We start from the raw sequence: 26,504 nt of genomic DNA on the forward strand, positions 1-26,504 counted from the left end.
CCCCTGACACTAGCCACGACGATGAAATGCCCACCACCTCCGCCGGCGCTAGTGGACAGGACGCCCCGCCACATGACCAACACACCAGCACCCTATCCCCTGCAGACGGACAACACCACGCAAGCGGGCCCTGAGATCCAGGAACAGGACAGAGCAAGATGGCAAGACCCCCGCCAGGAAATAAGACCACCCTGATTGTCCCCCCACTGTCCCACTTTGTTACCCTGCCCAAATCGGAACTGACCCAGCTCCACTTCCAGTGCCCAGATGTGCAATGTACCCGTGAGACTAATAAACTGGACTCTGCCATGGACATTCCTCCACCATCACCCATCACCATTTTACAACCCCCCTTCATTTTTTTGCACTTAAATAAACACCCTTGAAACACAAAAAAAAATGGAGTCTGTCTATGATTTGTAAATCTGTATTATCAATTACAGTTTCATAATGGGTTACCCATTGGAAGGCTAACATACCTATGTCACACATCACAAGCCCTTCAAGGATGCAAACAGTTGACAAGTAGGTTACCACATTTGTGAAACTGAAATGGAAGGGGACAACTCAGTTAACAAATAGTGAGTGAAATGTCGGTTCAGGATAGAGGTAGATGTGTAAAAGTTAATGTAATGGTAAAAATTAAAATGTTCTCACCTGTGTCTCAATGGAAATATTGCTGTATGACTGACTCCCTGTTGTCGTTTTCGTCTTCCTCAGCTTCATCCTCATCACTGTCCACAGGCTCCACAGCTGCTACAACGCCGTCATCTGGATCATCCTCCTGCAGAAAAGGCACCTGGCATCGCAATGCCAAGTTATGGAGCATGGAGCAGGCGATGATGATGTCTCACACCTTCTTCGGTGAGTAGAATAGGGATCCACCTGTCATATGGAGGCACCTGAACCTGGCCTTAAGAAGGCCGAAGGTGCACTTGATAACCCTCCTAGTCCACCCATGGGCCTCACTGTACTGTTCCTCTGCCATGGTCCTGGGATTCCTCACTGGGGTCAATAGCCAGGAAAGGTTGGGGTAACCAGAGTCCCCCAATAGCCATACACGGTGCCTCTGGAGTTGACCCATCATATCAGGGATGCTGCTATTCCGCAGGATGTAGGCGTCATGCACACAGCCAGGGAACATAGCATTTACCTGCGAGATGTACTGGTCTGCCAAACAGACCATCTGGACATTCATCGAATGATAACTCTTCCTGTTCCTGTACACCTGTTCACTCCTGCGGGGGGGACCAGAGCTACATGGGTCCCATCAATGGCACCTATGACGTTGGGGATATGTCCAAGGGCATAGAAGTCTCCTTTCACTGTAGGCAAATCCTCCCCCTCAGGGAAAATGATGTATCTCCTTACGTGTTTCAGCAGGGCAGCCAACACTCTGGACAACACATTGGAAAACATAGGCTGGGACATCCCTGATGCCATGGCCACTGTTGTCTGAAAAGACCCACTTGCAAGGAAATGGAGCACTGACAGCACCTGCATGTCAGGGGGGATTCCAGTCGGATGGCGGATAGGTGACATCAGGTCTGGCTCCAACTGTGTACATAGTTCCTGGATTGTGGCACGGTCAAACCTGTAGGTCATGATTAAACGTCTCTCTTCCATTGTCAACAGGTCCACCAGCGGTCAGTACACCGGAGGATTCCGCCATCTTCTCATATGTCCCAGCTGACGGTGCCTACGAAGGACAACAGCGAAGAAACAGTCGCTATTCCTCCAGGTATGTACCCACAGTCACACACAAGAGTACACCAGCCAATAAACCCTTCCTGTATGTGTGTTGAGTGTAGGCCTCAGTATGTGTGATGCAGTTGAAAATGAATCCATGTCGGCCCCTGAAATGGCGGCTGTCTGACCTCTAAAGTGGGACAATGGGATTGTGGGGTAACAGCGCTGGTGTTGCACACCGTCGCGGTAGGCGGTCGTAGAGAGCGGCGCAATGCTGCATTGGTTAACATTGGACCCTATGGGTCCCAGGAGCCAATGAACAGGTGCGCCGGCGGTGATGATGCGCCCCGCCGCGGACTTCACCGCCGCGGACGTCACCACCATTTTCTATCTGTTGAATCACTAGATACCTGACCTTCGACAGGAGAGGACCTACACTGCTAGTGCTGCTGTGACCTCGGTCTGGAAGCGACGATGGCTGCTGTGTCTGGGGAAAGGGCCCCTGCCTTCACTGCACAGGAGTTGGAGAAACTTGTGGATGGGGTCCTCCCCCAGTACACGCTACTCTACGGTCCTCCAGACCAACAGGTTAGTACACAGGGAGCACGTTGTAGGGGCTAGGCCTGGGTGGACAGGGCTGGGTGGAAGAGGGAAGGGGGCAGAAGTCATACTACAGTAAAGCATGGGAATAAATGGCCCACATGGTCAGAGTATGGAGGGGGCCACACACATTGATGGTGCAATTGGTAATGACTGTTCCTCTTCCCTTGTGCATGTCATGTAGGTCAGCGCCCACCAGAGGAGGGACATTTGGCGTGCCATCGCCAAGGAGGTCCGGACCCTGGGGGCCCACCAGAGACGGGGCACCCACTGCCGGAAGAGATGGGAGGACATTCGCCGCAGCAAGAAGACGGCAGAGGCTCAGCTGGGGATGGCCTCCCAATGTGGGAGGGGTGCCCGTCGTACCATGACCCCCCTGATGTTCCGGATCCTGGCGGTGGCCTACCCGGAGTTGGATGGGCGCTTAAGGACATCACAGCAGACGCAAGGGGGTGAGTACAACCTCATTCTGCGGACTTTGCGTGCAGTGGAGGTGTCTGGGTGGGGGAGGTGGGCTGCGGGTGTCCGTATGCCAGGGCGAGTTAGTTAGGCAAGGACCCTCCGTAATGTAGGCAATGTGGCACTCTCCCCCACCTCAGAAAATTAGCAAGTTGAAGTATAGTTGCCCCTGTGACATCCATGTGCGCAGATTTCCACCATTGCCATGTAGGCCATATCCATGAAATTGCATGTGCAGAGGGCAGGAGCGCGGCGTTGTGCATGGGGCTGCTGTGTCTGTCATGTCTGCCAACGGTAGCGGTACGCCATGCACTAAAACTCTCTTTGTTCTGTCTCCCCCCCTTTTCCTGCTCTCCCTGTCCTTTTGTACATCAGCATCAACAGGCGGAGGGCACAGTGGCACCGGAGCACGAGGGAGCTGCATCCCACATGGCCATGGAGGGCCACACCACAGACTCTGAATACACCAGTGGGACGGAGGGAGAGGGGAGCTTCACGTCGGCCACCGGATCACCAACCAGCGACACAGACTCGTCCGCCGATGTGAGCTCCCCTGTGGTGGCGGCACCATCTGTGTGCCCCACTTCTACAGGTACAGCCGCCACCCCCCCTACCAGCACGGCCCTCCCAGCAGCCCCTCAGCGTTCGCCCCGTGCCCGCTAACCCAGGAGGGTGGGCATCACCTTCACCCCAGGCACCTCAGGCCCTGCCCCAGTCACCCCTGCTGCCCTCAGTGAGGAGGCCATTGACCTCCTCAGGTCACTCACTGTTGGGCAGTCTACCATTGTGAATGCCATCCAGGGTGTAGAAAGGACGTTGCAACACTGTAATGCATTCCTGGAGGGCATTCATTCTGGTCAGGCTGCCCTTCAGCGAACCCTGCAATCTCTGGCCTCAGCAAAGATGGCAGCAATTGTCCCTGTGTCCAGCCTCCCCCCTCCAACTTCCTCCACCCAGACCCAATCCCCTGTACCCCAGCCCATCCCAAGCACACCTACAGACCGGCATGCACACAAGTCAATGCACACAAGTAGCTCAGGCAAACATAGGCACCACACATCCCACAGGCACTCACACAAGCATCACACCCATACAGACACAGCAACATCCACTGTCGCCACTGTGTCCCTCTTCTCTTCTCCCTCCTCCCTCCCAGTCTCGTCTACACACACACCTGCATGCACCACATCTACAGGCACTAGGACTTGCACCAGGACACCCAGCACCACACGCCGCTCACCTGCACTCACCACCTCCACTGCCATTTACTCGTCCCCTGTGTCCTCTCCCAGTGTGTCTGTGACGCCCCCTCCCAAAGTACCCAAACGCCGGCAATCACTCACCAAACATCCATCCACCTCCCGACAGCCTCCAGTACCTGCACCTGCACCCAAAACAGCTACAGTGACACCTCCTACAACCACATCCTCTTCCTCCACTCCCAGACCCCCTCCAGCTACCCATCCCAGTGTTCGTCAGAAACTGTCCCTCTGTCAAATTGACCATTTTGCCCCCACCCCCCCTCCAATTCATCAGTCCCGTCGTAGCAGCACCAGTGGTGTGTGTTCCAGGTTTTTGGAGTGCACCGGCCACCAGGGCAGGCAGTAGGACCCAGAGCCAAGGCACTGGCAGCCCACCCCCTGTAAAGGCTCCGAAATTGGAGAGTGGACGACGGGACCGTGTCAAGACTTCTGGTGGGACAACAAGTGAAATGGGATCGAAGGCGATTGGTGAGTCAGCTGTAACTCCAAAAAAGGTGGGGAAGGTCCAGAGGAAGTCTGCCCAGCCTGTTGTGAGTTTCACGGCGGAGAAGTGCGCCATCATTTCCGGCAGTCCAGACACAACCGCCAGCACCGTCGTCACTGGTCCAGAGACCACCGCCAGAGTCAGTGCCCTGGAGGGCTCAAGTATCGTCACTGGTCCAGAGACCACCGCCAGAGTCAGTGCCCAGGAGGGCCCAAGTATCGTCATTGGTCCAGAGACCACCGCCAGAGTCAGTGCCCAGGAGGGCCCAAGTATCGAGACCACCGCCAGAGTCAGTGCCCAAGAGGGCCCAAGTATCGTCACTGGTACAGAGACCACCGCCAGAGTCAGTGCCCAGGAGGGCCCAAGTATCGTCACTGGTCCAGAGACCACAGCCAGAGTCAGTGCCCAGGAGGGCTCAAGTATCGTCACTGGTCCAGAGACCACCGCCGGAGTCACAGCCCAGGCGGGGCCAGGATGCCACAGCTCCGCTGGGCAATGATGGAACGTCATGCCACACACCAATGTCCAGTGTGGAAATCGTCATGCCACACACCAATGTCCAGTATGGAGATCGTCATGCCACACACCAATGTCCAGTGTGGAAATCGTCATGCCACACACCAATGTCCAGTATGGAGATCGTCATGCCACACACCAATGTCCGTATCAGAACCGCCATGTCAAAGCACCGCTGAACAGGGCAAAGACCACCACGGCAAAGCACCGCTGAACAGTCCTGAACCCCCATGGCAAAGCACCGCTGAACAGGGCAAAGACCGCCATGGCAAAGCACCGCTGAACAGGGCAAAGACCGCCATGGCAAAGCACCGCTGAACAGTCCTGAACACCCATGGCAAAGCACCGCTGAACAGGGCAAAGACCGCCATGGCAAAGCCCCGCTGAACAGGGCAATGCACCGGTAGGAATGAATGGCCCGCCACATCAGGCATCCTTATCCCATGTGCAGCTGGGACAGTGACAGGACACTACCTTTCACGGGGAGACTCATCCAGTCTGGGCACCAGTCACCCTCCAGTACCAGTATGGACCTGCATCAACTTGTGAGACTGTGGCTTTGCACTCCCCAGGATTGAACAGTGGGCAACCCACCCACTGTAGAGACTTGTGAGACTGTGGCTTTGCACTCCCCAGGATTGAACAGTGGGCAACCCACCCACTGTAGAGACTTGTGAGACTGTGGCTTTGCACTCCCCAGGATGGTCCAGTGGGCAAACCACCCAGTGTAGAGACTTGAGAGACTGTGGCTTTGCACTCCCCAGGATACATCAATGGGCATGGAGCCCCATCGTGGATCTGGCTTTGCATTCAAGTGGCTGAGGTGCCCCCCTTCCCTTCCCCCTGAGGTGCCTGTAGTGTTTCTATCTGATGCCCCGGCAGTGTTCGCTCCGATTTTGGTCAGGTATCTATTGTGGGCCTCGCCCATGCATTTTTGGACTGTTTGTGCATAGACATTGTTGTGTACATATCTGCACTACTTCTCGGATTGTATATGTAAAAAAGAGTGATTTTAGAATACATATATTTGTATATTTTTGTATGACATGTATAGTGGCACATTACAAAGTTTGACCGAAATTCGCATTGTCTTTGCATTCTTCCGGGGGGATTGTGGGTTGTTACTGTTCTTTTTGTGACTGCATAGGTGTGTATGTTGTAATATGCGAGGGTGGGGGTGTTTGGTGGGTGTCCCCCTAACTTTTGCCTCCCCCTCCCCCCGTGTCGTAGATGCAGTTCTCACCGGTATCTTCTGCGCCTACGTCGCTGTCGGTCGTGAAGGAGCAGAAAGACAAGGGCAGGTAGTATTTGGAGTTCCGGGTCCATGGAGTCGTCGTTCCACATGGGATGTGTATAAGGTGAGCGCTTTGTCATAGCTAAAGCTGTTTCCGCCGTGTTTTTATCCACGGTGAATCCGCCCCGGAAAAGGTGGCGTATTGGCCTGTTGTGATACTGTGGGCGGTACATTGTCTTCCGCCTGTCTGTTGGCGGTGATCGTCGCGCTGCTTGTCTGTACCGCCGTGGCGGGCGGTGTGTTAAAGTGGCTGTCTTTGTTGGCGGTTTCCGCCAGGGTCATAATTCCCTTTTTTTGTCCGTCTGACTGTTTGCGGTATTACTGCATCTTTAACACCGTCCGCCAGGGTTGTAATGACCCCCATAGTGTTTAGTAAGGAAACAACCTACACAGACATGAGTTGAAACAGTACTCTACCAGGTCCATGAGTGCTATGCAGGGTAGCACCCAAACACAAATGACAACATGAGGAGTCATCAATGACAACAAGAGCACAGTGTCCTGACTATGCCATCCCTGGGGTGGTACAAGGTCTCAGCGCAGCATGGGTGTATGTGAAACATGGAAGACTGGGACAGGTAAAAATTGCCATGTGTGGCAACACACATTGCAAGGCCTCACCATGCAAATTGATGCAAAGGGAGGGTAGAACAAGAAAAGAGGACGACAAGAAACAATAACGATAGAGGGCACACAAGATATGATGCAGCCAATAGTGGCAACTGGGTTTCCATTCATGTGACATGCAGGTGGGGCATAGGGCTGTAGACTGCCCCTATGATGTACTGGAACAGTCCTTTGGAACTAATGGGCACATCATAGGCCACCTAGCACCACTGGAGAGTCACTTTCAGTGATGCTCCTGTGGTGCTAACCTCTGTGCTGTATTGACAGGGTAGTGTTAAGCCACTTTTTGTGGCATTATGTCACCTTGTAAATACGTAGCCTTCTGATCATGACTGTGCGTGTAAAGTAGTGCAATGGGTGTTGCTGTGGGTGTGCCACAGCAACACACATTAAATTTAGATGCTGCCTCAGATAAATGGGATATTGTAAACTTGAGGTGGGGCCAAACCTATTACACTAGCCCCAGAGTTGGCATTAGTAGGGTGCAACAAGGAAGAATATATTAATACCTCCTTCATTTCTGCTTTTCCAATGTGTGCTGTATTCTGCATCATGCGTAGGTAGAGCAAAATGCCAGAAATGATTGTTCATTAGCGTGAAGGTGTTCCTTCATGCACATAAACAATCATATGTAAATGACGATTTGGCTCTTCTGAGAGTGCTGCATTCTACAGCTCACACAGAAGTGCCAAAGTGCTATTGGTGATTCTTAATGTGCAGGAAGGGACACCTTAATACACATAAACAGTCACACCCCTCGAAGCATACATCCTTGCATGATGGTGAAAGGATGCCTGCGATGGTGCTTGCAGCTGAATCTTGCACCAGCATGAGGGACAACACAGGGGTGGCCCGTATTCACTTACATACATTGCATCCTTGTGTCACCAAAGTGAAGCAGTGCAGCGCTGATTATTTTTGCACAGCACCGTGCTGCACCATATTTACATCAACATGGGCCTAATATGACAATGAGCCTCACATATCAAGTCAGTGATTTGACTTGTCAACTGCCACAACACAGATAGACTGATTTTACACCATCTCATTGCAGAGGGTGATGGCTCTCCTACGGATCTGCCTGTCCTGGAGCACCCTGATGACCTGGATGACCAGCTGGCAACTATCAGCCAAGAGACCCTCCAATTAGTCCTTGTGAACCTGCAGACACCACCTCCAGTCGCAAGGAGGAGTATTGAAGTAGCAGATATCCCACAGGCCACATTTAGCACCCCGATAGTACAATCTGCAAGCTCCAACACAGCAGAGGAGTCCGAGGACCCAGGTACCAGCTTTGAGAGGACAGTGGTAGGAGTCCAGTGTGAGCTGGTAAAGGAGGTGTGGGTGAGGATGCAAATGATGGCAGCCAGCCTCGACTTGACAGCCTACCACAGGGATGTTGCAGCTATACTTAAAACCATCAGCTCCTCCTTGCTGCAGTCATGCCATATGTAGTGTCACAGATGGCAGCTGCCGGAGAATTGGGAGTCCACATTTGCAACCGCTGAGGTGTGTGTGGCCTCCTCTACTTCTCCACTACCACCATCAAGGGTAAAGGAGGCCCCACACACATCAGAGGATAAAGATGTGGAACAGATCATCTTCGCCCACAGGAGTTCCCGGTAGCACCAGCCCATGCCACAATGGCAGAGTTTTCATTAGTCCTGTGCTTGACATCATGCCAGTGTTAGCACTCTGGCAGATAGACCCTCCTCCTCAACACACTGTTGACCTTTCTGCTATGGACTGCTATTGTCTCTAACTTTCCATTTGGCATCTTATGTTCTCCTGTACTGAAAGACACTTTACCCAAACATGTCCCATGACATGTCCCTCAACCCTGGACTTGTGTCCCATTTGGATGGATTCCACGAATTGGGTCACAGACCTGTACATTGTATATACTTAGCACTGTTGTACTTGTAAATAATCACCACCTTTACAACCAGCATGTTTATGTGTGTTGTGACAATTCTACTATGCCTATTGTTTGTGATATGTGTAACATGTCTGAAGTCACAAATTTTCAGAAAAAGAGTGCATGAATATGTGGGCAAATATCTATGAGCATGGTACCTACATGTTGTACGTCAATGTTGTCCTCATCCCCTAGAAGCAATTCACTGAATATGTGATAGATGTTGAACAGGTGTATGCTACACCCACTACATACTGCAAGAATGGGTGTGAAACAGTAATCATGCAATATCGTAAGCTGGGAGTACCAGTAGAACACATTGGTGTAAAACAGAGGGACTCAAACTCATCCATTATTGCCTTTGGTCAGTTTAGCAGCATAGGAATGATATGTAGGCTGTTGTAAAATGCCCCACCGTGCCCAACATTCCAAAACAAAACCATAACATGTCAGCTGAATTCCCACACCTATCTTGTCCTATACATGGTCAACATAGTCAGCTTGAGTGGTGGGAACACTGGATAGCAGGTGCACAGGTATGTAGATGTGTTGTAGATGCCAATGTGACAGCTCAGTCATAATGAGGTGTTGAACATGTCAAGAGATGGATTTGGATGCAGGGCGGAGTCCCAAAGACAACACACAATTTGCACTGTCCACTACACCCACGGGAACACTCTGAGACCCAAGCATATGACACATGAAGTAAGGGAGTACCTAATAATATTTATTATGATAATGAAAGAAATAAAAAACAACTTATTAGCACCTATCCTAATCTAACCTATCCTAACTATACATAACCCACAACAGACCCTAACTACGCTATGCTACACTTATCTAACACATTTAACAACACTCGAAACATTCACCCCACCCCCTTATATCACATGACACATGCAAGACAACATACACTAAACTACACATTTATTATCAATGACTAAGCAAACAAATACGTTTTTGTATTTAATTTGTTAAAAAAAATGTATTTTTATTTTTTATAAACATATAATAGCCCCAACATCACCCCCACCCACCCACATAGTAAAACATTAGAAGTAGAAAACCCACCCCCAAACCTACTTATCCTAACTAACCCACTAACCTATTCTAACCTACAACAAACCCCCTAATACCCACAAAAAAAACTAGAAAAAAAGGAGGGAGAGGAGTTAACTTGGGAACAGTAACATAATGCCATTCAGAGGTTGGCCCTTTTTAGTCTTTTCTTAATTTTCTTGAGGGCCTTGGTATTCTTGGCCACCTCATTTTCAATGGAGTCCAACTTTGTGAGGACCTGTTGTACATCCCTATGTATACTTGTTATGGCACTTATGTCTATTGCAACAGATGTGGTTGGCTGTGTGATGGTACTAGAGGGTGCAGCAGCTGGAGCAATATTTATGTTGGCAGCTGTGGGCCCCTGCACAGCTGTGGTGCTTGGTCCAGCCTGTGTGGGCAGTGTGGGTCCCCCTGGGCTGAATGCCCATCACTCACCGGTGATAGTGGCGTGCCATCCTCCTGAACCCAGATTCCACTGCCAATATGTGCCTATAGCACACTGCCCTCTTCTGAAAGGCACAGAGTAGGTTGTTATTCATGTTGGCATCTGTTGAAATGAGACAGACAACCATCAGTGTCAGCATTGTGTGCAGTATGTACAGTAAATTGGCTTACTCTCTACATCAAATTGCACATGCACTCCTACTCACAATCCGGATGACACAATGGCACTGATGGATGAAACAACCACTCTGCCTTAGCACCATTTCCTTTACACCATAGCCACCCCCAACAAGATTAGGTAACAAACAAAATTAGATCTGCTTAGACTTTGTACCATGTGTGACAATGCTAAGGCAGCGTCAAATTCACATTGATCAGGGCCATTATTCCTTTTCATATGTGTCAAATTTTCTAACATACATCACCTGAAACTTATTGGGAGTATGGGATGCTGTTGTTAACCATAAGTGTTCAGTGTTGATAGGTACACATGCAAGCCTGAAATATATGGATGTAAAACCATGGTTAGTATGACATCACTGTCACTACTAGTGAACAACATATGGCAGCATGTACTATTTCAGAAGAGTGAGGTAATTATCCAGGTTGTGGACAGTGCAACAGACACACCACTGCAAATTCACAATGAGACTGACACTCTGGTGAATGAGAGCCATACATCTGCACTTTTACACTGTGCCTGAGACTCATGTAGTGCTACACCCTGCAACAACCACTTGTGGCCAATCTGTAGAAGATGGAACTCCATGGAATGAGGAGGAGGTTGGTGACAGATAAATGACACAACCTTTGTGCTCTGCAAGTCAACTGATTCAGATATTCTGGCTTGTCCTGCAAGGCACACAGAGGCACTTTGTGGAGGACAAGAGGCTAAATAGTTAGTCTGCAATTTCCATGCATTGAGTAATCCATGACTGATGTGTCACAATTGGGTGATGGCATCAAATGGCCCATTGCCAGTGCCCCCTAAGCGGGGGATGCCCCCTTTGTAAATATAATGGCAAGGAGGATCTATGTGAAAATCTGACATTACTGTACCATACATGGATGTCGTACTTTGTTATTACAATCCACTTACAAATAGTATGCTGGCAGTGTCTTGCCTTATCATACATGATACAATGCTGGGGCACAGATGTTGCCATGGCCCCTGAAATGTGTGACTTAGTGATGGATGGGCATGACTCTCCTAACATCCACTTGCATTGGTAAAATGGTAGGATATGCAAAGCCCATGTCTTTACTTGCACAGTGACACTTCATTCTGCTTGCATGCAACCTGTTCACAAGCATTGCATGCAGCATGCCAACACATCTGCTTCTGTCATTCAAGTGCAGTGAACAGTAATTAGTTAGCCAATGGAGTACTCACCAACAGGGCCACCAATCACCACACCAAGATGGTCTAGAAGATCTTGCTCCCTGGCCACAAGATCAGCCCAGCGATGCTTCAGCTGATGGTCATTGCAACTGCTGTGGTACACCCTCTTCAGGTGTTGGAGCACCTTTCCCCACCACAGCCGCCTCACCTCAGTACCTTAGCCCTGGATCACACAGCCACCCATCTCTAGCATCAATCGGAGGTAGTGGGCTACCAGCCAACTGAAGCCTCCCAGCTCCTCCTCCCCATTCTGGTCTGCCCCCCACCAGACATTGCACTGGGGTACAGGTTGAAAAAATGTAAACTGTAGTATTAAGAAAGAAAAATAATGAAAGGAAACTTAACACCCAAAAATTCACTAACCCACCTATAGACCTAAGCCAGACAGACACGCCACAGCACAGGTACAAGGTAAAATACACTAGACACACAAATTCACAGGCACACTCAAATATAACAGATAACACAACAGGAGGGACACCACAAGATACAAGAAGACACCACCAACTCCAAAACACAACCACACAGTCAAAAGAGGCACAGACTGTAAAGAGAAAGTGAAAGTACACCCACTGTACCATGGTGTAAATGGGATTTCCTATTACATCACTTCCTGTGCCCTTGCCTCACTTTTTCTGTTATGTGTGTATTTTTTTGACGTATCTGATGTTTGCATGAGTATTTCTCACGCATCACTTACATGCGTCTATTTATATTGATGCATTACCCTTATGTGTCGAAATAACAGTAAATCAGCATTGGATGAAAAAAGGTGACATTTTTTCTAAGTCTGCACTCGGAATGGGGCTTGATCACTTTTTTTGATGTATTTGTGTCATTTGTTTTACTCTATTCCTGATTGCGTGTTTTTGTCATTTGTTAATGTTTGCACCCTGTATCAACATACAAATTATATGTGATGGGCTGCAGTATGGCATTTTGTGTATGGCCACATGTGGTAGTCAATTGTACAATGTGATTTATGTGTGATTGATGTGTTACACCAATGTGTGTGTTACAGAATCAACAGCCTGCAAAAGCATACACATCATTCATATGTCACAGTGTATCCACATATGTAGGGCAGTCAGTACTACGCAAGAGTCATAGTATGTGATTGTGAATTGTGTTCACTTATGTGCTGTGTGTAGTTATCTTATAGAGCATCACATTTCATACAACATTCACAGCTCAGGCATTGTTGATGATGGCTTATGAATGCAATCTGTCAAATGTTACCCAGGAAATGCCTCCATATGTTGATCTTGAGTATTTGGATGACTTTTGTACGGACTACACATAAGTCTGACATGTACATCTTTGCTACATACTGTGATTGACACACTCTGCCTACATTCCAACCAGATCATGTATTGAACACAATAGACAGGTGAAAATCATAACATTTTGCTTTGTAATTACAATTACTTTGTGGTGGACCTGCAGCCTTAGCTGCATATGTTCTCCTCTATTCTGATGTGTATTCTATAGACATGCCGATGCAAAGTGTGAGGTCATATGTATCCTGTGACAGGATTGGGCCCCATGGAAGTGGCAGGAGTGACTTCCAGGGATGTACTGTGCATGCGCCATATCTCCCATTGCTTGTCATGCCTGGGCTAATCATGTTCAGCATTGTCACCAATGATGTCCCCACCTTGTCACACATGTTCCATGCAGCCGTTGCATCTCTCACACTGAGTTGTGTTAGTGGTCTGTCCAAACATTACAGTCTCACCATATTTTGACATCCACTGTCTCATGTATGGGCCCATTATTTAGCTTATTTTTAGACATATTGTTGTTGTGTGTGATGAGCTATTGTTATACAAGTTGGCTACGTGGATGTAATTAATATGTTGTGGTCCATAAACTGTGCCCTTCAGTTGTCACATTCAAGTGATGAGGCTAATTGTGATGTGTGTGATGGTAGCAGTTCACTCTTACGCTTCACATGTGATGTTGCTACAGTACTCTTCAGATTTCTATTAGTGACATGCTCCCTGAGGTTAGACTCATAATCCTAAGGTATATGTTTAAGAGTTTAAAGACACCAAAGCCGGACTGTGTGAATAAGGGAGATGTTTATTGACAAAATGTACAAGGTGAGTTACGTGATGATTATGTGAAGAAGTTCTGTACAATGTGCAGTCTGCGGTGTACCCAGTAGCTGTGTTGTGGTCTTCCCCCCATTTTCTTCTCCACCATCCTCCTCCTCAGGCAGGTCATCAACCTGCTAATATAATGGTACGTTCATCCATACACATATGTTGTACAGTACAGCACAAGTCAATATGATCTTGCAGTCCATTTGTGGGGCATAGAGGAGACTGCCTCCTGTGATGTCCAGGCACCTGAATCTGGACTTCTGGATGCCAAATGTCCTCACCACAATGGTCCGTGTCCTCCGATGGCCCTTATTATATGCACGCTCTGCTGCTATAATTTGGTTGTGAAATGGGGTCAGTATCCATGGCTGTGTGCCATAACCCAGATCCGCTGCAAATATTACAGGAGTCATATGCAACAGGTAAGTCATGTAGCAAGGCAGTTGATATTAGGAGCTATCCTTGTGTGATCATTCCTCAGCACTAGGTTGTTGGACATGCCAATCTTGTGTTTGGGTCATGGACCTGGAGCACTTGATTTGGATTCCACACTGATAATCATAATGTATGTACCATGCGTTTTGTATTGCACCTTTGTATCAGTGTGCTATCACTAGAGGGAACATGACAGATCCTAACAACACAGTGGGGTCAGATGTGGTGGCAACATTGTAGAACTACTGTATCTGGACATCCCATCCCTTTTGACATGTGTCATTGCAGATGAGGTGTGACACTTAGGGCCTATGAAATTGGTTAGTGTGAATGCACTCCTAAATTGGATGCTGTGTCCTGCAACATTTCAACTATGCAAGAATGCCCCATGTGTGACATATTACTTGGCAACCCTTTGTTGTCCCCTGTGCCAGTTGCTCATGTGTAGCTGTGCACCAACGCTACCAACACTACACCAGGGTACTTGGCTATCTGCCTTGTGGAGGTGGATGTATCTGTGCAGGACGGTACATCGCCCTGGACATATGCTTTTTTGATGGCCAATTGACTCTTTCTGTGTGTGCAGCCGTGTGCAGCATACATTTGTGCTACATTTGTCTGAGTTCATAGCACAGTCTACTTCCTTTTTGCAATCTGCATACTGCACCCCTGGGGTGGTATTTGTTGTTGGCACTTACTCAGGTTGTAGGGGACAGCTACATGTGAGTCTGCACCATCATGCAATGTATCTTGTGGTGACAGGCCTGCAGTGAGACACATTGCACACCCCGTCCACTCTACATACAGCATGGGACGGTGGCCAATTTACAATGTGGCTTCAATCTATCTGTTGTTTGCCTCAGGGGTATAAGAATAGCCCAGGACTGTTTGCAGCACGTGTGACTGGTATTTTGCACGAGATAGACCTTGGAGCATTGTCATATGTGGATGATATATATCTCACGGATGACGAGTTACTACAACATTTAAGACGGGTAGCCCGCATTGTTGTAGGGTTTGCCGAACTCGGCTACAAATTTAACTTCAAAAAGTCAAAAATTGCCTTCCTCAACATCCTGTTCCTGGTATGTGAGCTGTCGAATGAAGGGAAGAGCCTGGCGCCACAATTTTTTGAAAAATGTGCACAACTGCAACCACCAAATACGATTAAAAAACTACAATCATTGTTGGGCTTTCTAAATTTTGGCAGAATATACATTCCTGATTATGCTACACGCATAAAACCCTTATATGAGTTAATACATCCTGATTTTTCAAGTAAATTCTGGACAATTGAACATACACATAATCTTCACGAGTTGCAGGCAGATATGCTAGCAGCAAAACATTTACACACAGGGGACAATAAGACACATTTGGTAATAGCTAGGGCCATCGGGTTTAATTATGTCACATTTAATGAAGGTGAGACAGTCCAGATTGCATACAAATCATACCTGTATTCAGCTGCTGAACAACGCTTTGCACCCACAGAGAAAATTCTCACTGCTGTGCAGATGGCTGTTATTTAAGAAAGACCTATTGCCCAAGGAAAACGCATTATTGTCATTTCTCCAATTCCGGCCCTAGAGGCTGTTACAAAAGCTAGCTTCCCGAACGCGAAAGCACTTCATCCACGATGGATACAATGGTCTACATCTTTAACAACCACTGATGTAGACTACATTTTCGACCCAAAGTTACAAACTAAGGAATTTCTATAATAAGAAGTACAATATCCAGTTCCCGCTGAGACCTTGCCTATTGATCAATATCATGTAGTCATGTACACCGATGGCTCTGCACAACCAGCGATTGGAACTACACATCAATATTCTACTGAATGTGTGCGGTCGTGACCAGCTATATGGAGGGGGAGAAATTCTGTCCCCAACATACCTATACACAGACCTTACGGGATTGTACAGCACAGTTGGCTGAGCTAAAAGCTCTACTGATGGCACTAGAACATACAGATCCAACACAGTTCACACTGATTGTTTGTGATTCATATTATTGCGTCCAGTCTTTTAATGAATACCTGCATTACTGGCGCTTGAATGGGTTCAGAGATTCAAAAGGCAACACCATAAAACACAGACTCCTGTGGGGGAAGGTAGCAGACCTAAAAGAGACGCTACCCAAAGTCCATGTTGTGCATTCACTTTGACACCAGCGCGTTGGAATACACGTTGCTGGAAATACTTTGGCTGATGAAGCCACAAAGTCGGCAGTGGCAGTTGCCACTTTAGCTGCAGTGACTCGTTCGAGTTCCAAACCAGACACAGACCCTCGGCACAGTGCATGTGAGGTCTGTGATGTCCTGTTGTTTCCTACTGGTTCCCACTATGACATCCATGATCCGCACTGTCTGACTGTGTCTTTGCCCCCTGTTAGGCTATTTATTGTATCTGGTTCGGACATGATGGTGTTGTGAGTCAGTGAGTGTTGCATTTGAGGTTGCACTAGAGTAACTGTGGTTCCACTTCTCACACATCTGGCACATGATATGTGATGAGCATTGATCTGGTATTGCTATGTGTGTGAGCCAATACATCAGGCAGATGTCTGTGCATACTACAGGTAAGTTAGGTATGTGTTTATGAGATGCAGTTGATATAGGCACAAGGTGCGTGGTGTTTGATATTTTTTCTGGCTGTGATTTGCACGGCATGACTTGAGACATCTGTGCCTATTTTAAAGTTACATGACATGGGCATGGTGTATGCCTTTGACATGTCTGTGCTATTGTTTGTTTGGTGTAGTGTGTGTGATGTGTACATAGTGGGCAACCTGCGGGCACTTGTAGTGGTTTGTGTAGTTCTGCTGTTTTCAAAGGGTGCATGTCTGCACCTGTCCTTCCTGTGGTGTTCCTGTCAAGTTGTGGGTGTGTTAGGTACATGTGGGTGTATGTATTAGTGTTGCACACTGATTGTGCTGCACTGCAGCAAGGTGCATATGTGTTATCACCTGCACATTTGTGTAACTCTGGCCATATGTTACTGTAGTGGAGTATGTCTTGTGTGTCTGACAGGGTTGGGGTATTGTGTGTACATTACTAGATTTGTAGACTTACCCACAAGTAGGCCATTTCCAAATTGTCCATCCTGGAATTGTTCATTGATCATACTGTGCCCGAATATGTAGGCGTCATGGACACTTCCAGGGTACTTGGCCAAAATGTTTATGAAAAATGCACGGTGGTCCATATTAATGGAATGTGTGTGCTTGCGATTCCTGTATAGGTGCTCTGTTGCTACAGGTGGCACAAGCCGGACATGGGTGCAGTCAACTGCACCTAGCACATGTGGGAAACCATGGATTTGATAGAACCCCTCTTTGTTCTCCTGCTGCTTTTGCTGGGTGTTGGGGAATCTGATGTGGCAGTGTGTCAGGGAGATGATAGCATCTAACGCCTTTGGCAGGAATTCAGAGAACGACGTCTGTGAGACACCAGCAACCAGCTCACCCGTTGTTTGGAACGAGCCGTTTGCCAGCATGTGCAGGACAGCGAGCAGTTTTGTAATAGGTGGTATGTTGTGTGGGATCTGCAGGCTGGCTGCAATTTGTGGCTCAATGTGGTGCAGCAGGTGTAGTATGGCTTGCCGGTTGAGTCTATAAGTCTGAATTATGTCCAGGTCCCTCAGGCCAAGGAGGGTTGTCCTGGTTTTGAAGTCCCTCTCCTGCTTTCTGCATTGCCTTTGTGGGCCGCTTTGTTGTGCTCTTGATTGCTGGAGTTGTTGCTGTCCTCTGCGCCATATTGCAAGATGTATCAGTATCTGTTGCTTCTGTGTGTTTTCTTTAAGTGTGTGTTTGCCTCATTTTAATGCCTGCCATGATCCAGGTGTTAAATTTTGATGCAAATGGGTGTTAACACAATTTTTTGGGTCCACCTCCCACCTGTACGTCTTTTTTGCCCAGGTGGTTAAATATTGTGCTAAGGTGTTTGGGTCATTTTTTGGATGGGAACGCTTACCCTGCATCTCATTGATGCAAGGAGGTTTCACACATCCGACAAATGACTTTAACACCAATATTTTGATGCTAGACATGTCTAGCATCAAAATAAAAATAGGCCGTTGGGTTTGTGCTGAATTAGCGTATATATAATGGCACTAAGTCAGCGCAAACAGGGTATAAACAGGCCCCTTTGTAAAAATTTCAACTTTTTTGATCCAAAGAGTGAGAACGTGTAAATTCATCATTGTCTTAAAAAAATTGACAAAGTCCCAATCTGAGTGGGGACTTGGAAAAAATTGAAACTTTTTTCATCCAAAAAGTAAAACAATCCAAATTAATTGTTTTTCTTCAAAAAAGTTGCAAAGTCCCATTCTCTGTGGGGACATTAAAAAAAACCCATTTTTTTTCATCCAAAAAGTGAATTAATATAAAAAACTACACAGTCCAAGGCCCCGATTGACTCCTGCAACAACACAGAGAGAACACTGAAGAGGCATAAGGTTGAAAATAGGCAGGCACCTCAGGGGGACGGGGAATGGGGTGGCACCTCAGCCAACAGATGGAACAACACCACTGGTCCTGGAGGGGGCAACATGCCCATTACTCTGTCCTGGGGAGTGCAAGCCACAGTCTCTCAAGTGGGTGACTTCCCTACGTGCTCTGGAGGGAGCAACATGACCTGCCTGGTCCTGGGGAGTGCAAGGCCACAGTCTCTCAAGTAGGTGACTTGCCCACATGCTCTGGAGGGGACAAGATGCCCTGTGCCTGGTCCTGGGGATTGCAAGGCCACAATCTCTCAAGTGGGTGTCTTGCCCACTGGTTCTGGAGGGGGCATCTTGCCCAATGATCTTCATCCTGGGGAGGATGGGGTGAGAGGATGGACTTGCCACTGGTTCTGAAGGTGGCATCGTGCCCTGTGATCTTCATCCACGGAAGGATGGGGTGAGTGGATGGGTTCTCCACTGGTTCTGGAGGGGCCATCGAGCCCTGTGATGCAGATCTTGGGGAGTGCAAGGTCACAGTCTTTCAGCTGGGTGTCAAATCCACAGGATTTGCAGAGGGCAGGCAGCACAACAGCCTGTGGAGGCAGGTCTACAGAATGTCCACCGGCGGTGATGGCTGCTCAGTGGTGGCAGTGGTGCTGCTGCTGCTGGTGTTTGTGGGGGGAGGCTCTTGCTCATCCACTGCAGCCTTGGATAGCTTCCCACTGGTGCTGCTGCTGCTGGTGGTGGAGCTGGTGGGGGAGAGTTGTGGTAGTGGTGAGGGGAGGCTCCAGCCCATCCCCTGCAGCCTCAGACAGCTGCCCACTGGTGATGCTGCTGCTTGTGGTGGTGGTGCTGGTGGCAGAGCTGGTGGTGGAGATGGTAGTAGTCGTGGGGAAAGGCTCCTGCCCATTCCCTGCTGTCTCAGATGGCTACCCACTGGTGTTGCTGCGGGTGGTTGTGGGGGGAGGCTCCAGCCCATCCCCCGCAGCCTCAGACGGCTGCCCACTGGTCCTGCTGCTGCTGGTGGTGGTGCTGGTGGCGGAGCTGGTGGTGGAGCTGGTGATAGTGGTGGGGGGAGGCTCTTGGCCATCCCCTGCAGCCTCGGACAGCTGCACCACCATGGTTGGTGGTGGGGGCTCTGACAAAGTCCCAGCACCAGGCCCCTTGTCCTTTCTGCCTGCTGGTGCAGGCCCCTTGCCCTTCCTGGCAGTAGCTGGGGATGGAACCTTGCTTTTTTTGTCAGCAGCTAGGGATGGCTCCATGCTCCTTTTGGCAGCAGCTTGGGGTGGCTCCTTGCTCCTTTTGGCAGCAGCTGGGGATTGCCCCTTGCCATTCCTTTCAGCAGCTGGGGGTGGCACCTTGCCCTTCCTTGCAGCAGATGGTGATGGCTCCTTGCCCTTCCTGGCAGCATTTGGGGCAGGCACCCTTTCCGTGTGGCTGCCTGGTGCCTGTGACCCTTTCCCACCATGAGTTGCTGTGGGCACTACTGGGCCCGTGGACTGGGTGGCTGAGGTGCTTGCCTGGGTTTTAACCACCCTGGCCTGATGTGAAGGATGGGGGAGGACGGGTAGGGAAGAGAATACAATGGAGATGAAAAGCTTCTTAGTGATATTGGGGTGGGAAGAGGGAAAATGTTTGGGAGTGGAGGAAGAGGGAGTGGTTGTAGGAGGTGTCTGTCTGCTGTTTGGGTGCAGGTGTGTGGGCTGGATGCTGTTGTGAAGTGGATGGCTTTTGGGTGTCTGAGTGCTTGCATTTGTGTACTTTGAGAGGGTGGGGCACAGACACAGTTGGAGAGGACACAGGGGACGTGTGCATGGATGTGGGGGTGGTGACTGCCAGTGAGGTGTGTGCTCTGTTATGTGTGCTGGTGATGGTGGTAGTGGATGAGGATGCAGTGCATGCAGGTGTGAGTGTAGATGCTACTGGGAGGGAGGTGGAGGAGGAGGAGGAGGGGGGACACAGTGGAGGCAGTGAATGTTGGTATGTCTGCATCTGGATGGTGTTTGTGTGAGTGCCTGTGGGATGAAGTGTGGTGCCTGTGTTTGCCTGTGCCACTCTTGTGTGTTGTCTTGTGTGCATGCTCGTCTGCCTGTGTGCTTGGGATAGGTTGGGGTTGAGGGGAATGGGATTGGATAGAGGAAGTTGGAGGGGGAGGGTGGAAACAGGGACAATGGCTGCCATCAGAGAGGAGGCCAGATCCTGGATTGATCTCTTTGGGCCGCCAAGCCAGTGTGATTGCTCTCCAGAAATGCATTTGGGCTGCCAGCCCCTGGATGGCATTCACAATGGTTGACTGCCCAACAGAGATGGATCTCAGGAGGTCAATAGCCTCCTCACTCTGGGCAGCAGGGCTCACTGAGGCAGGGCCTGGGGTGCCTGGGTTGAAGGAGATACCCATCCTCCTGGGTGAGCGGGCACGGACAACTCACTGAAGGGCTGCCGTGAGGGCAGTGCTGGTACGGGGTGGCGGCTGTACCTGTAGCTGGGGTGGACACAGAGGTGTCCGCCACCACCAGGGAGCTTCCATCGGAGGATGTATCCGTGTCTGAACTATCCCCTCCAGTCTCCGCCCTGATGCTCCCCTCGCCCTCCGTCCCACTGATGCCCTCACGGTCGGTGGACTCTGCCTCCTGGGTCCTGTGGGATGCAACTCCCTCTGTCACCTGTGCCTCTGCTCCTCCACCAGATGATGCAAATGCACATAAGGACAGGGTGACAAAACAAAAAGGGGGGAGACAAAGGATACACTTGGACAATTGTTGCAACAACACCACCATTGGTGTACACAACACACTCACACATAGGGAACAGCCCTACGCACTAGGCAATGCACTACCAGTAACAATGCTAGTCACCAGAGCATACCGCCAACTGCAGCATACCTGGGACCTAAACAGCCCTGCCCAGTAGTGGATGCCTACTAGCTAGGTAGGAGGAATTTCACATCAAAACCCTGCCCAACATGGGACCTACACTGCAATGTCAGCCCTGGCCTAGAGGCACTCACATGCACGCTTCCCCCACCCAGATATGACCCCACCAGACGTAAGTAGCAATGATGGGCACTATACTCACCCCCTTGTTGCTGCTGTGATATCCCCAAGCACCCATCCAGCTCCAGATAGGCCACCGCCAGTATGCGGGCCATTGGGGGGGTCAGGGTTCGACGGCACCCTTTCCTCGTTGGGGGGCCATCCCCAGGTGGGCCTCCGCTGCCTTCCGTGCCCACCGTCTCAGGTTCTCCCACCGTTTCCGACAGTGGTTGCTCCACCTGCCGTAGACCCCTAGGGTCCGCACGTCCTTGGCGATGGCACGCCATATACCCTTCTTTTGATGGGCGCTGACCTGCAGAGGAAATATACACAGGGAAAGGTACTAGTTAGACTCTCCTGCCTGTTACACTCATGGCCCTCCATATCCCTTCCCATCCCCTTACGCACAGACATGGCCCAGCATACATGCTGCACGTTGCCCAGGGCTCATCCACCAACCCCCCCTCCACACAAGGCCTTCACACACACCACTCCATGCATTCATGCCCCACGCATTGTGCTCACAGTGTACTCACCTGTTGGTCTGGAGGCCCATATAGCAGTCGGTACTGGGGTAGGACTCCATCCACCAGTCTCTCCAACTTTGCCGAGGTGAAGGCAGGGTCCCTTTTCCCAGTCACATGAGCCATGGTAGGCTCCAGACACAGGTCACAGCAGCACATGCCGTGTAGGTCCTCTCCTGTTGAAGGTCAGGTAGCAAGTGAGTGAACAGTTAGAAAATGGCAGTCTCCACCAGCGTACATTACCATTGGCCACTTTAACCCATAGGGCCCAATCATAACCAATAAGGAGTTGCACAGCGGTTCCCGACCGCCTCCCGCAACAGTGCACAGCGTCAGCGGAATTACCTCACTTCTACCTGTCCCTCCATACAGGACAGGTGGACCCCATTTCAGTGGGGGCAGGCCATGGATCCTAACAGCGTCACAGTTCACAATTTTACATTCTGGACATATGCCACCAATAATTTGTAAAAATCACATCATGCATTGAACTGTAGTGGTTACAATGTACAGATTATGACTGGCTCCTCCCTCTTTTGCCCCATAGATTACAACCACTGGGAAAGAATAGCAGATGGAGACATACCCCGTGTACAGGCACCTGGTGGACTTGGCAACAATGGAGGACAGGCACATCATCCTCACCTACAGACTTGACATAGCTACAATCACAGAGCTGTGTGCCCAATTGAAGCCTGACCTGATATCTGCTATCCGTCACCCCACTGGGATCCTCCTTCTTGTGCAAGTGCTATCAGTGCTCCTTTTCCTGGCAACTGATTCTTTCCAAGTGACAGTGGGCTTGGCAGAAGGAATGTCACAGCCAGTGTTCTCAATAGTGCTGACCAGAGAATTGTCTGCCCTGATTAAACACGTGTGCAGCTACATCGTTTTCCCCCAGGTGGAGGATTTGGCCACAGTGAAGGCTGACTTCTATGCAATGGGACATATCCCCAACCTCATTGGGGCTATTGATGGAACCCATATTGCATTTGTCACCCCCCCGGCAAAATGAACAGGTCTTAAGAAATTGAAAACGTTTTCACTTGATGAATATGCAGATGGTGTGTTTGGCGGATCGGTACATCTCCCATGTCAATGCTAAGTATCCTGGGTCGATGCATGATGCCTTTATCCTGAGGAATAGCAGCATCCCAAATGTGATGGGCCAACTACAGAGGCATAGGGTTTGGCTAATGGGTGAGCCCTGGTTCCCACCCAGTGGATGTTGGTGTATGGGTATGGTGTGGGCCATAAGGGTTAGTGTGTGGCTAACAGTTGTCCCTCAAAATTTGCAGGTGACTCTGGTTATCCCAACCTCTCATGGCTACTGATCCCAGTGAGGAATCCCAGGACAAGGGCAGAGGAACGTTACAATGAGGCACATGGGTGAACAAGAAGGATAATTGAACATTCATTTGGCCTCTTAAAGGCCAGGTTACGGTGCCTCCATCTAACAGGTGGATGCCTGTGCTACTCACCCAAGAAGGTCAGCCATATCTTCGTGGCATGCTGTATGTTGCACAACCTTGCCTTGAGACGCCATGTGCCTTTTCTGCAGGAGGAGGAGGCTGGAGATGGCCGTGTGGCAGCAGTGGACCCTGTGGACAGTGAAGCTGAGGAAGCAGAGGATGAGGATGAGGACAACAGAAGTGAAGTGATTCGTCAATACTTCCAATGAGTCACATTTAATTGACAGTTTAATGTTTGACATTGTCACTGGCAGGCTGTGAATTCCTACTTCTATGCCCACTCACTGTACCCTTTGGCATCTCTTTTTGCAGATGTTGGTGCCCCAACATCTGCACCAACTGCTGTGTTCACTGCAGCCAACTACAGGTCTTACCTATGTAAACATTACTGTACAGTTGAATTGCAATGTTTAGAACTTGTTTCACGAATACATACTTAAATCATTTGACATGCTCTGTACTTGTATTTTTTTCAATGTGTGTTTATTGCAGTGCTCTGATGAAAAGGGGGTAGTGCAATGGGCCGGGGTGATGATGGAGGAATGTCCAGGTTAGAGTCCAGTCTATTTGTAGCACAGGTGCATTGTCCATGGGGGCATAGGAAGGGGAGCAATGGCAGTTCAAGGTGGACAGGGTGACAGAGTGGGACACAAGGGTGACAATCAGGAGAGTCTCATTTCCTGGTGGGGGTCTTGGCAATAGTCTCTGGCTTCTACCTGGATCGCAGGGACTGTTTGCGGGGTGGTTCTCCTTCTGCAGGGGGAAGGGTGCTGTTGGAAAGTTGGTCTTGTGTCGGGGCCTCCTGTCCACTAGCAGCAGCAGAGGTGGAGGGCTGTTCAGTAGTTTGGCTAGTGGCAGGGGCCTACTGGTGTGACACTGCCTCCCTCATACTGTTGGCCATGTCTGCCAGCACCCCTGCAATGGAGACCAGGGTGGTGTTAATGGACTTCAAGTCCTCCCTGATCCCCAGGTACTGTCCCTCCTGCAGCCGCATGTTCTCCTGCAGCTTGTCCAGGATCAGGCCCAGCGTATCCTGGGAATGTTGGTATGCTCCCAGGATCGCAGTGAGTGCCTCCTGGAGAGTGGGTTCCCTGAGCCTGTCCTCCCCCTGGTGCAGAGTAGTCCTCCTAGTTTCTATGTTGTCCTGTGCCTCTTTCCCCTGAACTGTGTGCCCACTGCCACTGACCCCAGGTCCCTGATTGTCCTGGGTTTGTGGTGTGCCCTGGGGTCACTGTAGTGGTGGACACACTGCTGATTGACGCGTCCTGGGGACAGAGGTGTGGGTCTGCTGGTTGGGTGCTGTGTTGGTGTTTCCTGAGGGGGAGGCTCTCTGGTGGTGTGAGACTGTGCCTGGGTAACCGTCTGTCCGGAGGTCCTCGATGGGCCAGGATGGTCATCCAGATCCAGGCGACCAGAGCTGCTGTCATCACTGTGGGCCTCTTCTGTGGGGGGACTGGATGTTGTTGGCACCTCTTCTCCGTGACATTGGCTGGGATACCTATGGGGATGTAAATGCAGTGTTACTGTTTCTGTGCTTGATGTATTGTACATGGATGGGTTGCCCTCTATGGTTGTTATTGAACTGGCAGCTTTGCCTTATGCGAGTTGTTAATTGGTGGGCTAGCTGATTGTCTCTAGTGTGCATGCTTTAGTGATAGGTGTCCATGCATTGGTGGTTCATGCTGGGCTTGGCATTGGGATGAGTGGGTTGTGATGTTGGGGTATGTGGGAGGTGGTGGAGTGATGGGAGTGAGGGTGGGGTCGGGGTATGTGATGGCATGCAGGTAGGGGGGTGATAGTAGTAAAGAGTTGACTTAGCAGAGTCCAGTCCTCCTCCTACTCCTGCCAGGCCCTCAGGATGCATGATTGCCAAGACTTGCTCCTTCCATGTTGTTAGTTGTGGGGGAGGAGGTGGGGGTCCACCGCCAGTCCTCTGTACAGCGAGCTGGTGTCTTGCTGCAATGGAATGCACCTTTCCCCGTAGGGTGCTGTCCCACGGCGTTGACCCTGTCCACGATTCTCCGCCATAGCTCCATCTTCCTAGCAATGGATATCTGCTGCACCTGTACTCCAAATATCTGTGGCTCTACCCGGATGATTTCCTCCACCATGACCCTTAGCTCCTCCTCAGAGAATCTGGGGTGTCATTGTGGTGCCATGGGTGTAGTGTGAGTGGTGTGGGTGAGGGTGTGTAGGGTGATGTGTTGGGGTGTGTGATGTAAAGTGCCTGGGTGGTGTATAGTTGATGGTGGTATGTGGCTCTGGTTGTGTGAGTGCTCTTGCTGTCTCTCTCTGTTGGCAATTGTTTGCATTTGTAAGGGGTTGTAGGTAATGTGGGTGTGTGTTTTATATTGGTGTGGGTGTGGTGTGTGTATGTGTGTCAGGTGTGCATTGTTTGAATTGTCCAATGTGGTGTTGTTTTGTATGTGTGTGTGTATTTTCAGTGTGGCGGTGTTTACTGCCAATGGTTTACCACCATTGAATGTCCGCTGTGGTGATTGGCGGGTCAGAATGTTGTGGGCGTTGTTCTGGTGGCATAAAGGTGTGGGTTTTGCTACCGCCATTTTATCACTGACTTTTGGGCTGGCGGACTTGGGTGTGTGGTTGTATAGTGACGGATTGGTATGTGTGTTATAATCTGGTAAGCGGATATCCGCCACGGCGGTGGTATGTTGGCGGCAGTCAGCATGGCGGTAAGTGAGATTTACTAGCAATGTCATAATGAGGGCCA

This window comes from Pleurodeles waltl, chromosome 5, assembly GCF_031143425.1.
Source record: "Pleurodeles waltl isolate 20211129_DDA chromosome 5, aPleWal1.hap1.20221129, whole genome shotgun sequence".
Lineage (NCBI taxonomy): Eukaryota > Metazoa > Chordata > Amphibia > Caudata > Salamandridae > Pleurodeles > Pleurodeles waltl.